We start from the raw sequence: 12,500 nt of genomic DNA, 5'->3' as shown, positions 1-12,500 counted from the left end.
CCACTCGGCCATGACTACCTCTCATGCAATGTGATGTTTTCACAAAAGTTTCTCTATGGGTTGAGCTACTTCATTTCAGGCTGTGAGGATGACTGAAATAATATTGTATCAGAGATGATTTCCATGGGAAGTTAATCCTGACCATAGTGGCCTGCGTTAATGATTTTTAAAATATAACTTGGAGAATGCTTTATACTTGGTATAGTTTTGGGTTTGTAAAATGTCAGTACTGACATCTAAGTTTATCAAAAGCGCCATCCTTCGAGCCGGAATTGAACCAGCGACCTAAGGATTTCTGTACCAATCTCCTCTACAGTCCTCCGCTCTACCAGCTGAGCTATCGAAGGATTCCATGATCGTATACCTGTGATATTACGTGCTATTAAAATGATTGAGTGTTAATTTTAAACCTTATCAACTTTCCAAGCAAAATGAAAAATGATTTGACTACACAAAAGAGATTCAACTACTTATTCCTGTGTTGCTTTATCACACAAATTGTCATGTTTAATCATTTGGAAAATATCACTAATAGTTTGATTTATATTTGTGCAATTACTATCAACTGGCTACAGAGCTAGTTTTCAAAGCACTTTCAATAGATTTTTTAGTGTAGCCAAACTTACATCAAGATTAGAGATGCTTGAGCCTATCAAACCTTCTAAACTCTTTTGAATTTTGATTGTTTTGTAAACTAATCAAGTGTTCCAGGAATGATGGGGATATTCCATTGTTTGTTCTGATTTGACAATTCATTTTGGACAATGAGTGGCCCTTTTGAGCTAGTGAAGATAATTGTGCTACATGAGAGTATGCACAGACATTTATTTTTCTTTTTTTGCATTAAAGCACAATTTTTAATTAAGGAGAGGTTAATGATATAATAATTAGCACTGAAAGTCATCTGACACGATTTGAAAGTAAAATGTTGTGCATTGAAAGTAACCAAAGCTATTTTTACTTTGAGTGGACATCATTTTCTTTCAAATGAATTTGATATTTTGCTAAATGTACAAAACTTTCTTACAAATTTGACATTCAAAATGCATTTGTAATTAATAAATGCTACTTAGTATGGCTGCTGAGATTCCTGGGCTCAGTCTCAAGGAGAGGAGGAGAATGACGGATAGAGAAACAGAGAACAGGCAGGCATCCTAAAGATTTTGATGTGCCAGTTCCTGACTCACCCTGAGCAACACTGGTTTCAAGCTTTTAGTAAATTTTCTGAAAAATAAAACAACCATATGGTTGTAGTCGGCAGGATTTGAACCTGCACGGGGAGACCCCAATGGATTTCTAGATCATCACCTTAACCACTCGGCCACGACTACCTCTCAAGCAATGTGATGTTTTCACAAAAGTTTCTCTATGGGTTGAGCTACTTCATTTCAGGCTGTGAGGATGACTGAAGTAATATTGTATCAGAGATGATTTCCATGGGAAGTTAATCCTGACCACAGTGACCTGCGTTAATGATTTTTAAAATATAACTTGGAGAATGCTTTATACTTGGTATAGTTTTGGGTTTGTAAAATGTCAGTACTGACATCTAAGTTTATCAAAAGCATCATCCTTCGAGCCGGAACTGAACCAGCAACCTAAGGATTTCTGTACCAATTTCCTCTACAGTCCTCCGCTCTACCAGCTGAGCTATCGAAGGATTCCATGTTCGTACAACTGTGATATTACATGCTATTAAAATGATTGAGTGTTAATTTTAAACATTATCAACTTTCCAAGCAAAATGAAAAATGATTTGACTACACACAAGAGATTCAACTACTTATTCCTGTGTTGCTTTATCACACAAATTGTCATGTTTAATCATTTGGAAAATATCACTAATAGTTTGACTTATATTTGTGCAATTACTATCAACTGGCTACAGAGCTAGTTTGGAAAGCACTTTCAATAGATTATTTAGTGTAGCCAAACTTACATCAAGATTAGAGATGCTTGAGCCTATCAAACCTTCTACACTCTTTTAAATTTTGCTTATTTTGTAAACTAATCAAGTGTTCCAGGAATGATGGGGATATTCCATTGTCTGTTCTGATTTGACAATTCATTTTAGACAATGAGCGGCCCTTTTGAGCTAGTGAAGATAATCGTGCTACATGAGAGTATGCACAGACAATTATTTTTCTTTTTTTGCATTAAAGCACAATTTTTAATAAAGGAGAGGTTAATGATATAATAATTAGCACTGAAAGTCATCTGACACGATTTGAAAGTAAAATGTTGTGCATTGAAAGTAACCAAAGCTCTTTTTACTTTGAGTGGACATCATTTTCTTTCAAATGAATTTGATATTTTGCCTAATGTACAAAACTTTCTTACAAATTTGACATTCAAAATGCATTTGTAATTAATAAATGCTACTTAGTATGGCTGCTGTGATTCCTGGGCTCAGTCTCAAGTAGAGGAGGAGAATGACGGATAGAGAAAGAGAGAACAGGCAGGCATCCTAAAGATTTTGATGTGCCAGTTCCTGACTCACCCTGAGCAACACTGGTTTCAAGCTTTTAGTAAATTTTCTGAAAAATAAAACAACCATGTGGTCGTAGTCAGCAGGATTTGAACCTGCGCAGGGAGACACCAATGGATTTCTAGTCCATCGTCTTAACCACTCGGCCACGACTACCTCTCATTCAATGTGATGTTTTCACAAAAGTTTCTCTATGGGTTGAGCTGCTTCATTTCAGGCTGTGAGGATGACTGAAGTAATATTGTATCAGAGATGATTTCCATGGGAAGTTAATCCTGACCACAGTGACCTGCGTTAATGATTTTTAAAATATAACTTGGTTTCAAGCTTTGGGTTTTGGGTTTGTAAAATGTCAGTACTGACATCTAAGTTTATCAAAAGCGTCATCCTTCGAGCCGGAATTGAACCAGCGACCTAAGGATTTCTGTACCAATCTCCTCTACAGTCCTCCGCTCTACCAGTTGAGCTATCGAAGGATTACATGATCGTACACCTGTGATATTACGTGCTATTAAAATGATTGAGTGTTAATTTTAAACATTATCAACTTTCCAAGCAAATTGAAAAATGATTTGACTACACAAAAGAGATTCAACTACTTATTCCTGTGTTGCTTTATCACACAAATTGTCATGTTTAATCATTTGGAAAATATCACTTTCAATAGATTTTTTACTGTATCCAAACTTACATCAAGATTAGAGATGCTTGAGCCTATCAAACCTTCTACACTCTTTTAAATGTTGCTTGTTTTGTAAACTAATCAAGTGTTCCAGGAATGATGGGGATATTCCATTGTTTGTTCTGATTTGACAATTCATTTTGGACAATGAGCGGCCCTTTTGAGCTAGTGAAGATAATTGTGCTACATGAGAGTATGCACAGACAATTATTTTTCTTTTTTTGCATTAAAGCACAATTTTTAATAAAGGAGAGGTTAATGATATAATAATTAGCACTGAAAGTCATCTGACACGATTTGAAAGTAAAATGTTGTGCATTGAAAGTAACCAAAGCTCTTTTTACTTTGAGTGGACATCATTTTCTTTCAAATGAATTTGATATTTTGCTAAATGTACAATACTTTCTTACAAATTTGACATTCAAAATGCATTAGTAATTAATAAATGCTACTTAGTATAGCTGCTGAGATTCCTGGGCTCAGTCTCAAGGAGAGGAGGAAAATGAAGGATAGAGAAAGAGAGAACAGGCAGGCATCCTAAAGATTTGGATGTGCCAGTTCCTGACTCACCCTGATCAACACTGGTTTCAAGCTTTTAGTAAATTTTCTGAAAATTAAAACAACCATGTGGTCGTAGTCGGCAGGATTTGAACATGCGCGGGGAGACCCCTATGGATTTCTAGTCCATCGCCTTAACCACTCGGCCATGACTACCTCTCATGCAATGTGATGTTTTCACAAAAGTTTCTCTATGGGTTGAGCTACTTCATTTCAGGCTGTGAGGATGACTGAAATAATATTGTATCAGAGATGATTTCCATGGGAAGTTAATCCTGACCATAGTGGCCTGCGTTAATGATTTTTAAAATATAACTTGGAGAATGCTTTATACTTGGTATAGTTTTGGGTTTGTAAAATGTCAGTACTGACATCTAAGTTTATCAAAAGCGCCATCCTTCGAGCCGGAATTGAACCAGCGACCTAAGGATTTCTGTACCAATCTCCTCTACAGTCCTCCGCTCTACCAGCTGAGCTATCGAAGGATTCCATGATCGTATACCTGTGATATTACGTGCTATTAAAATGATTGAGTGTTAATTTTAAACATTATCAACTTTCCAAGCAAAATGAAAAATGATTTGACTACACAAAAGAGATTCAACTACTTATTCCTGTGTTGCTTTATCACACAAATTGTCATGTTTAATCATTTGGAAAATATCACTAATAGTTTGATTTATATTTGTGCAATTACTATCAACTGGCTACAGAGCTAGTTTTCAAAGCACTTTCAATAGATTTTTTAGTGTAGCCAAACTTACATCAAGATTAGAGATGCTTGAGCCTATCAAACCTTCTAAACTCTTTTGAATTTTGATTGTTTTGTAAACTAATCAAGTGTTCCAGGAATGATGGGGATATTCCATTGTTTGTTCTGATTTGACAATTCATTTTGGACAATGAGCGGCCCTTTTGAGCTAGTGAAGATAATTGTGCTACATGAGAGTATGCACAGACATTTATTTTTCTTTTTTTGCATTAAAGCACAATTTTTAATTAAGGAGAGGTTAATGATATAATAATTAGCACTGAAAGTCATCTGACACGATTTGAAAGTAAAATGTTGTGCATTGAAAGTAACCAAAGCTATTTTTACTTTGAGTGGACATCATTTTCTTTCAAATGAATTTGATATTTTGCTAAATGTACAAAACTTTCTTACAAATTTGACATTCAAAATGCATTTGTAATTAATAAATGCTACTTAGTATGGCTGCTGAGATTCCTGGGCTCAGTCTCAAGGAGAGGAGGAGAATGACGGATAGAGAAACAGAGAACAGGCAGGCATCCTAAAGATTTTGATGTGCCAGTTCCTGACTCACCCTGAGCAACACTGGTTTCAAGCTTTTAGTAAATTTTCTGAAAAATAAAACAACCATATGGTTGTAGTCGGCAGGATTTGAACCTGCACAGGGAGACCCCAATGGATTTCTAGATCACCACCTTAACCACTCGGCCACGACTACCTCTCAAGCAATGTGATGTTTTCACAAAAGTTTCTCTATGGGTTGAGCTACTTCATTTCAGGCTGTGAGGATGACTGAAGTAATATTGTATCAGAGATGATTTCCATGGGAAGTTAATCCTGACCACAGTGACCTGCGTTAATGATTTTTAAAATATAACTTGGAGAATGCTTTATACTTGGTATAGTTTTGGGTTTGTAAAATGTCAGTACTGACATCTAAGTTTATCAAAAGCATCATCCTTCGAGCCGGAACTGAACCAGCAACCTAAGGATTTCTGTACCAATTTCCTCTACAGTCCTCCGCTCTACCAGCTGAGCTATCGAAGGATTCCATGGTCGTACAACTGTGATATTACATGCTATTAAAATGATTGAGTGTTAATTTTAAACATTATCAACTTTCCAAGCAAAATGAAAAATGATTTGACTACACACAAGAGATTCAACTACTTATTCCTGTGTTGCTTTATCACACAAATTGTCATGTTTAATCATTTGGAAAATATCACTAATAGTTTGACTTATATTTGTGCAATTACTATCAACTGGCTACAGAGCTAGTTTGGAAAGCACTTTCAATAGATTATTTAGTGTAGCCAAACTTACATCAAGATTAGAGATGCTTGAGCCTATCAAACCTTCTACACTCTTTTAAATTTTGCTTATTTTGTAAACTAATCAAGTGTTCCAGGAATGATGGGGATATTCCATTGTCTGTTCTGATTTGACAATTCATTTTAGACAATGAGCGGCCCTTTTGAGCTAGTGAAGATAATCGTGCTACATGAGAGTATGCACAGACAATTATTTTTCTTTTTTTGCATTAAAGCACAATTTTTAATAAAGGAGAGGTTAATGATATAATAATTAGCACTGAAAGTCATCTGACACGATTTGAAAGTAAAATGTTGTGCATTGAAAGTAACCAAAGCTCTTTTTACTTTGAGTGGACATCATTTTCTTTCAAATGAATTTGATATTTTGCCTAATGTACAAAACTTTCTTACAAATTTGACATTCAAAATACATTTGTAATTAATAAATGCTACTTAGTATGGCTGCTGTGATTCCTGGGCTCAGTCTCAAGTAGAGGAGGAGAATGACGGATAGAGAAAGAGAGAACAGGCAGGCATCCTAAAGATTTTGATGTGCCAGTTCCTGACTCACCCTGAGCAACACTGGTTTCAAGCTTTTAGTAAATTTTCTGAAAAATAAAACAACCATGTGGTCGTAGTCAGCAGGATTTGAACCTGCGCAGGGAGACACCAATGGATTTCTAGTCCATCGTCTTAACCACTCGGCCACAACTACCTCTCATTCAATGTGATGTTTTCACAAAAGTTTCTCTATGGGTTGAGCTGCTTCATTTCAGGCTGTGAGGATGACTGAAGTAATATTGTATCAGAGATGATTTCCATGGGAAGTTAATCCTGACCACAGTGACCTGCGTTAATGATTTTTAAAATATAACTTGGAGAATGCTTTATACTTGGTATAGTTTTGGGTTTGTAAAATGTCAGTACTGACATCTAAGTTTATCAAAAGCATCATCCTTCGAGCCAGCGACCTAAGGATTTCTGTACCAATCTCCTCTACAGTCCTCAGCTCTACCAGCTGAGCTATCGAAGGATTCCATGATCGTACAACTGTGATATTACGTGCTATTAAAATGATTGAGTGTTAATTTTAAACATTATCAACTTTCCAAGCAAAATGAAAAATGATTTGACTACACAAAAGAGATTCAACTACTTATTCCTGTGTTGCTTTATCACACAAATTGTCATGTTTAATCATTTGGAAAATATCACTAATAGTTTGACTTATATTTGTGCAATTACTATCAACTGGCTACAGAGCTAATTTGGAAAGCACTTTCAATAGATTATTTAGTGTAGCCAAACTTACATCAAGATTAGAGATGCTTGAGCCTATCAAACCTTCTACACTCTTTTAAATTTTGCTTGTTTTGTAAACTAATCAAGTGTTCCAGGAATGATGGGGATATTCCATTGTCTGTTCTGATTTGACAATTCATTTTGGACAATGAGCGGCCCTTTTGAGCTAGTGAAGATAATTGTGCTACATGAGAGTATGCACAGACAATTATTTTTCTTTTTTTGCATTAAAGCACAATTTTGAATAAAGGAGAGGTTAATGATATAATAATTAGCACTGAAAGTCATCTGACACGATTTGAAAGTAAAATGTTGTGCATTGAAAGTAACCAAAGCTCTTTTTACTTTGAGTGGTCATAATTTTCTTTCAAATGAATTTGATATTTTGCTAAATGTACAAAACTTTCTTACAAATTTGACATTCAAAATGCATTTGTAATTAATAAATGCTACTTAGTATGGCTGCTGAGATTCCTGGGCTCAGTCTCAAGTAGAGGAGGAGAATGATAGATAGAGAAATAGAGAACAGGCAGGCATCCTAAAGATTTTGATGTGCCAGTTCCTGACTCACCCTGAGCAACACTGGTTTCAAGCTTTTAGTAAATTTTCTGAAAATTAAAACAACCATGTGGTCATAGTCGGCAGGATTTGAACCTGCACAGGGAGATCCCAATGGATTTTTAGTCGATTGCCTTAACCACTCGGCCACGACTACCTCTCAAGCAATGTGATGTTTTCACAAAAGTTTCTCTATGGGTTGAGCTACTTCATTTCAGGCTGTGAGGATGACTGAAGTAATATTGTATCAGAGATGATTTCCATGGGAAGTTAATCCTGACCACAGTGACCTGCGTTAATGATTTTTAAAATATAACTTGGAGAATGCTTTATACTTGGTATAGTTTTGGGTTTGTAAAATGTCAGTACTGACATCTAAGTTTATCAAAAGCATCATCGTTCGAGCCGGAACTGAACCAGCGACATAAGGATTTCTGTACCAATCTCCTCTACAGTCCTCCGCTCCACCAGCTGAGCTATCGAAGGATTCCATAATTGTACGACTGTGATATTACGTGCTATTAAAATGATTGAGTGTTAATTTTAAACATTATCAACTTTCCAAGCAAAATGAAAAATGATTTGACTACACAAAAGAGATTCAACTACTTATTCCTGTGTTGCTTTATCACACAAATTGTCATGTTTAATCATTTGGAAAATATCACTAATAGTTTGACTTATATTTGTGCAATTACTATCAACTGGCTACAGAGCTAGTTTGGAAAGCACTTTCAATAGATTTTTTAGTGTAGCCAAACTTACATCAAGATTAAAAATGCTTGAGCCTATCAAACCTTCTACACTCTTTTAAATTTTGCTTGTTTTGTAAACTAATCAAGTGTTCCAGGAATGATGGGGATATTCCATTGTTTGTTCTGATTTGACAATTCATTTTGGACAATGAGCGGCCCTTTTGAGCTAGTGAAGATAATCGTGCTACATGAGAGTATGCACAGACAATTATTTTTCTTTTTTTGCATTAAAGCACAATTTTTTTTTTTTTTTTTTTTAAATAAAGTATTTTTATTGCGAAGGAGAGTAGTTTGCATACAGACATTGCATAACAGGAACACATTAAACACGTAATGACATGTCCTCATCGGGGAACAGCATTCACTTTCGACTTATTTTCAAACTATGTCATTTGCTCATAGGCGCATAGGAATGTACAGTTATATATACCATTATTTTGCATTATCCGTACACTCTAGTATTCATGAAATCACATTATACTTTGTTTTGTTTCCCCCCCCCCCTCAAATATAACTCTTACGGACAATCCGTCCGAGTAAAACCCTTTAAAAGAGAAGAAAATAATCAGAAACCAAACACAGAGAACCCCAGAAATAAAAAAATTAAAAAAACAAAGAGACAAAAAACATTATGGGGAAGAGGACGCATTGGGGGATACTAGCACTCTAAATCCTACCCTGTCCAGATGGGCACAGAGCCACTCTCTCATTCACAACCCATTGGGTGAGAGGGAAGCCTATGGCCCTAGAAGATCATAACTTGGCAAATCCAGGACCTGTTAGTAACCCTATCACCATTAAGTTGTAGGGTCTGGGACGGAGTATATGGATTCCAGCCATGGAGACCAAATTCTTTCAAATTTAGCGGAGGCATTGTGTTTCATATAAATGTATCGTTCCTTAAAAACAGTGTCGTTTATTAGTGCCTTAAGAGCGGGGAGTGTAGGGCCCTTAGGGGCCATCCATAGCCTCGCAATGCTCACCTTCGCCATTGCACATATGTTGCGAGCATATAGGCCCTCTGGACCAGACACAAAGTCAGAGCTACCCATTCCCAGGATGCAAAATTGCGGAGTAAGCATGGCCTCGTCCACCCCTGTGTTCCCCAGAATCGATCCGACCCCCGCCCAGAAAGCCCGCAACACCGGACAATCCCAAATGAGGTGCCAAAAAGTACCTGCAGTCATCCCACACTTAGGGCAGTCACCCACACGACCCGTCCCGAATTTGGCCAGTCTGGCCGGGGTCATATATATTCTATGCAAAAGGAAGTATTGTATCTGTTGATACCTGATGGATTTGGTAACCGTGCACAGAGTTTCCAAAGCAAGGGCCCAGTTCTCTTCATCTATGGGGCCCAGATCCTGCTCCCATTTGACACGGAGACGTGTCAAAGGATCTATATGGAGTTTGGCGAGTAGATAACCATAAGCATGGGAAATCATCTTAACTCGACCCAGCATACTTACAAAGGTCTTAATGGGAAATGGTATAATTTTAGGGGGGGAATTGGCGAATTGGGACTGCAAGGCATGTCTGAGCTGGAGGTATCTAAAAAAATAGGAGTTAGGCAAATTAAACTCATCTTTTAGTTGTTGGAAGGGTTTGAGCGTATTATCCGTATAAAGATGATTTATGGAAATCACTGATTTAGGGGCCCAAAATTCCCTCCCCTCGAGCGCATACAGTTCAGGGAGCCATTTAGAATACCAGAGGGGGGTGTCCGGGTCCAATCCATCAAATTTCAAAAGAATTTTTAGTGCCTGCCACACCTTCTTGGCTTGGTATATAAGAGGAGGGAGGAACCGGGCCAAGCTCCCACTCAGCAACACCTGCAGGGGGGATAAGTCGGGGAAGTAGCATTGGACAAATACCCAGTGTAGAGAAGTGACGCCAGTATCCTGCACCCATGCACTAATATGAGACAGCTGAGCGGCATAGTAGTACATCTGAAAGTTTGGCAAGGCCAGACCTCCGTCGCTGCGCAGCCTGGTGAGAGTGTTCAGTTGTATTCTAGGACGTTTGCTAGCCCATATTAAAGAAGACAGGACACTATTCAATTTTCTAAAGAAGGATGGATGAATATATACAGGGGATTGCAGAACCACATATAGAATCTTAGGTAGTATTATCATTTTTACGAGGCTGACCCTGCCAGATACAGTCAATGGAAGCTTACACCAAGTCTTGGATTTACGAGTAATTTGTTGCATGATCGGATCAAGGTTCAAAGGTGTAAAGTCAGAGGGGTCATTGGTTACCTGAATCCCAAGATATTTAAATTTCGCCGTCCAACATAGCGGTAGGGAGATTTTAGGAGCAGCAGGGGGGGGCCAATCACAGGCATAATAGAGGACTTAGACCAGTTAATATGAAGGCCTGAATATACACCGAACTCCTCAATCAATTGCAACACTGTAGGCATAGACCTGGTGTAATCCTGCAGAAACAACAGCATGTCGTCAGCGTAAAGGGCAATCCTATCCTCACGAGGGCCGGTATGAATGCCCACCACGCCTGGGTGGGACCTTATTAGACAGGCCAAGGGTTCGATGGCCAGGGCAAACAAGGTTGGGGACAGAGGACATCCCTGCCTGGTCCCGCGAAACAGGCGGAACGAGGGAGAGATATAGCCATTCACTGAGATCCTGGCAGTCGGGTGCTGATAAAGCAATTTAATCCATTTTATAAAATTAGGCCCGAAACCCATAGCTGTCATGACCTCCCATAGATAGGACCACTCGATACTGTCAAATGCCTTGGCGGCATCCAGTGAGACCACTACCGAGTCAGAGGGGAAGTCATATGGGATTTGTAAGATGGTATATAATCTACGTAGGTTAATAGAGGTGGACATCCCTGGCATAAAGCCGGTCTGGTCGGAGTGGATAATGGAAGTAATTACGGTGTTGAGTCGAACTGCTAAAATCTTTGCCAGGATCTTAGCGTCAGTGGGAATCAATGATATCGGTCTATAGGATTCTGGGGATCTAGGGTCTTTTCCGGGCTTCGGGATCACTATAATAATCGCCTCCGCCATAGAGGGGGGAAGTTGATCATTAACAAAAATATCAGAATACAGGGCGTGAAGCCTAGGACCGAAGAAATCAATGTGGGTCTTGTATACCTCTGAGGGGATGCCGTCATAGCCCGGTGCCTTGCCGCTGGGAGACAAGCCAATAGCCGCCGTTACCTCTTCCAGAGTTAAGGGTGCCTCCAGCATCTCAGAGGCCTCCGGGGGGAGTGTGGGTAGGGGAATATTACTTAAATAAGCGGAGAGGTCTGATGTCGAGTCTACCAGTTGTGAACTGTAGACCTCAGCATAGTAGGAGCGGAATAGCTGCGCAATTTCCGGCGTGGTGTTCACAAGGGCGCCATCGCTACCGGTCATCTGAGCAATTGTAGAACCTGGGCGGTCACTGTGCACCAATCGAGCAAACAGGCCACCTGGCCTATCGCCCTGCATGTAAATATTAGTAGCCTGAAATAGAAGCGAGCGCGAGTTTTTATCAGACAGATGAGCCACCCATGCCGACTGGGCCACCAGCCAGCGCACCTTCAGCGCAGGGGTGCCATCCACCAAGTATCTAGATTCCAAATCCCTGGCGTCACTCTCAAGGGCTCGCTCTCTCTCCCTGCAGGACATTTTGAGGGCAGAAATACGTCTAATATACGTTCCCCTTAGGAATGCCTTAAATGAATCCCAAACCACTGTTCCGGGGGCCGAGCCTACATTGTCAGTAAAGTATCCCTCCCACTGAGTCACCTGGTCAGAGCAGTCACCTATTTGCAGCAGCCAGGAAGGATGCAGTTTCCAATAAGATTGACCCCTCTGGCTCACCATAGCGAGAGTCAACACCATAGGGGAGTGATCAGATATACCCCGGGCCTCGTATTGGACGTCAACCACCCTAGGGAGAAGAACGGGGGAGAGTAGGGTCAGATCGATCCTGGAGAACGAACCATGCGTGCCAGAGAAGCATGAAAACTGTCTAGTCGTAGGGTGCCGAGCTCTCCACACATCCACCCACTGCAAATTATTCAGAAAATCAGCAAATTTAGTAGGACTAGAGCGGACCCAGCAGCCTGC

The 12,500-nt window shown here is 39.2% G+C and overlaps 12 non-coding genes across 12 annotated transcripts in view; all 12 read right to left on the bottom strand.

The window, feature by feature from the left end:
• TRNAS-AGA (transfer RNA serine (anticodon AGA)) overlaps nt 1–18 on the bottom strand; it is an 82-nt gene extending 64 nt beyond the window's left edge. Inside the window, exon 1 of the tRNA in view lies at nt 1–18. This exon is cut by the window's left edge and continues 64 nt beyond it. This is a non-coding gene — a tRNA (tRNA-Ser).
• Nucleotides 19–257: 239 nt separating this feature from the next.
• Nucleotides 258–347, bottom strand: TRNAY-GUA (transfer RNA tyrosine (anticodon GUA)). The gene is given in 2 exon segments: nt 258–293; nt 311–347. It is a non-coding gene; the product is annotated as a tRNA-Tyr (tRNA).
• Nucleotides 348–1,249: 902 nt separating this feature from the next.
• TRNAS-AGA (transfer RNA serine (anticodon AGA)) lies at nt 1,250–1,331 on the bottom strand. Its single transcript has one exon. It is a non-coding gene; the product is annotated as a tRNA-Ser (tRNA).
• Nucleotides 1,332–1,570: 239 nt separating this feature from the next.
• Nucleotides 1,571–1,660, bottom strand: TRNAY-GUA (transfer RNA tyrosine (anticodon GUA)). The gene is given in 2 exon segments: nt 1,571–1,606; nt 1,624–1,660. It is a non-coding gene; the product is annotated as a tRNA-Tyr (tRNA).
• A 902-nt stretch (nt 1,661–2,562) lies between these two features.
• Nucleotides 2,563–2,644, bottom strand: TRNAS-AGA (transfer RNA serine (anticodon AGA)). The gene has a single exon. It is a non-coding gene; the product is annotated as a tRNA-Ser (tRNA).
• Nucleotides 2,645–2,874: 230 nt separating this feature from the next.
• Nucleotides 2,875–2,964, bottom strand: TRNAY-GUA (transfer RNA tyrosine (anticodon GUA)). Its single transcript is given in 2 exon segments — nt 2,875–2,910; nt 2,928–2,964. It is a non-coding gene; the product is annotated as a tRNA-Tyr (tRNA).
• Nucleotides 2,965–3,802: 838 nt separating this feature from the next.
• TRNAS-AGA (transfer RNA serine (anticodon AGA)) lies at nt 3,803–3,884 on the bottom strand. The gene has a single exon. It is a non-coding gene; the product is annotated as a tRNA-Ser (tRNA).
• A 239-nt stretch (nt 3,885–4,123) lies between these two features.
• On the bottom strand, nt 4,124–4,213 carry TRNAY-GUA (transfer RNA tyrosine (anticodon GUA)). The gene is given in 2 exon segments: nt 4,124–4,159; nt 4,177–4,213. It is a non-coding gene; the product is annotated as a tRNA-Tyr (tRNA).
• Nucleotides 4,214–5,115: 902 nt separating this feature from the next.
• Nucleotides 5,116–5,197, bottom strand: TRNAS-AGA (transfer RNA serine (anticodon AGA)). Its single transcript has one exon. It is a non-coding gene; the product is annotated as a tRNA-Ser (tRNA).
• A 239-nt stretch (nt 5,198–5,436) lies between these two features.
• TRNAY-GUA (transfer RNA tyrosine (anticodon GUA)) lies at nt 5,437–5,526 on the bottom strand. Its single transcript is given in 2 exon segments — nt 5,437–5,472; nt 5,490–5,526. It is a non-coding gene; the product is annotated as a tRNA-Tyr (tRNA).
• Nucleotides 5,527–6,428: 902 nt separating this feature from the next.
• TRNAS-AGA (transfer RNA serine (anticodon AGA)) lies at nt 6,429–6,510 on the bottom strand. Its single transcript has one exon. It is a non-coding gene; the product is annotated as a tRNA-Ser (tRNA).
• A 1,220-nt stretch (nt 6,511–7,730) lies between these two features.
• Nucleotides 7,731–7,812, bottom strand: TRNAF-AAA (transfer RNA phenylalanine (anticodon AAA)). The gene has a single exon. It is a non-coding gene; the product is annotated as a tRNA-Phe (tRNA).
• Nucleotides 7,813–12,500: the final 4,688 nt, after the last annotated feature.

Source organism: Pseudophryne corroboree, chromosome 4 (genome assembly GCF_028390025.1).
Source record: "Pseudophryne corroboree isolate aPseCor3 chromosome 4, aPseCor3.hap2, whole genome shotgun sequence".
NCBI classification, from domain to species: domain Eukaryota; kingdom Metazoa; phylum Chordata; class Amphibia; order Anura; family Myobatrachidae; genus Pseudophryne; species Pseudophryne corroboree.
The sequence above is the reverse complement of the archived record's forward strand: the minus strand, read 5'-3'. Positions and strand labels throughout refer to the sequence as shown.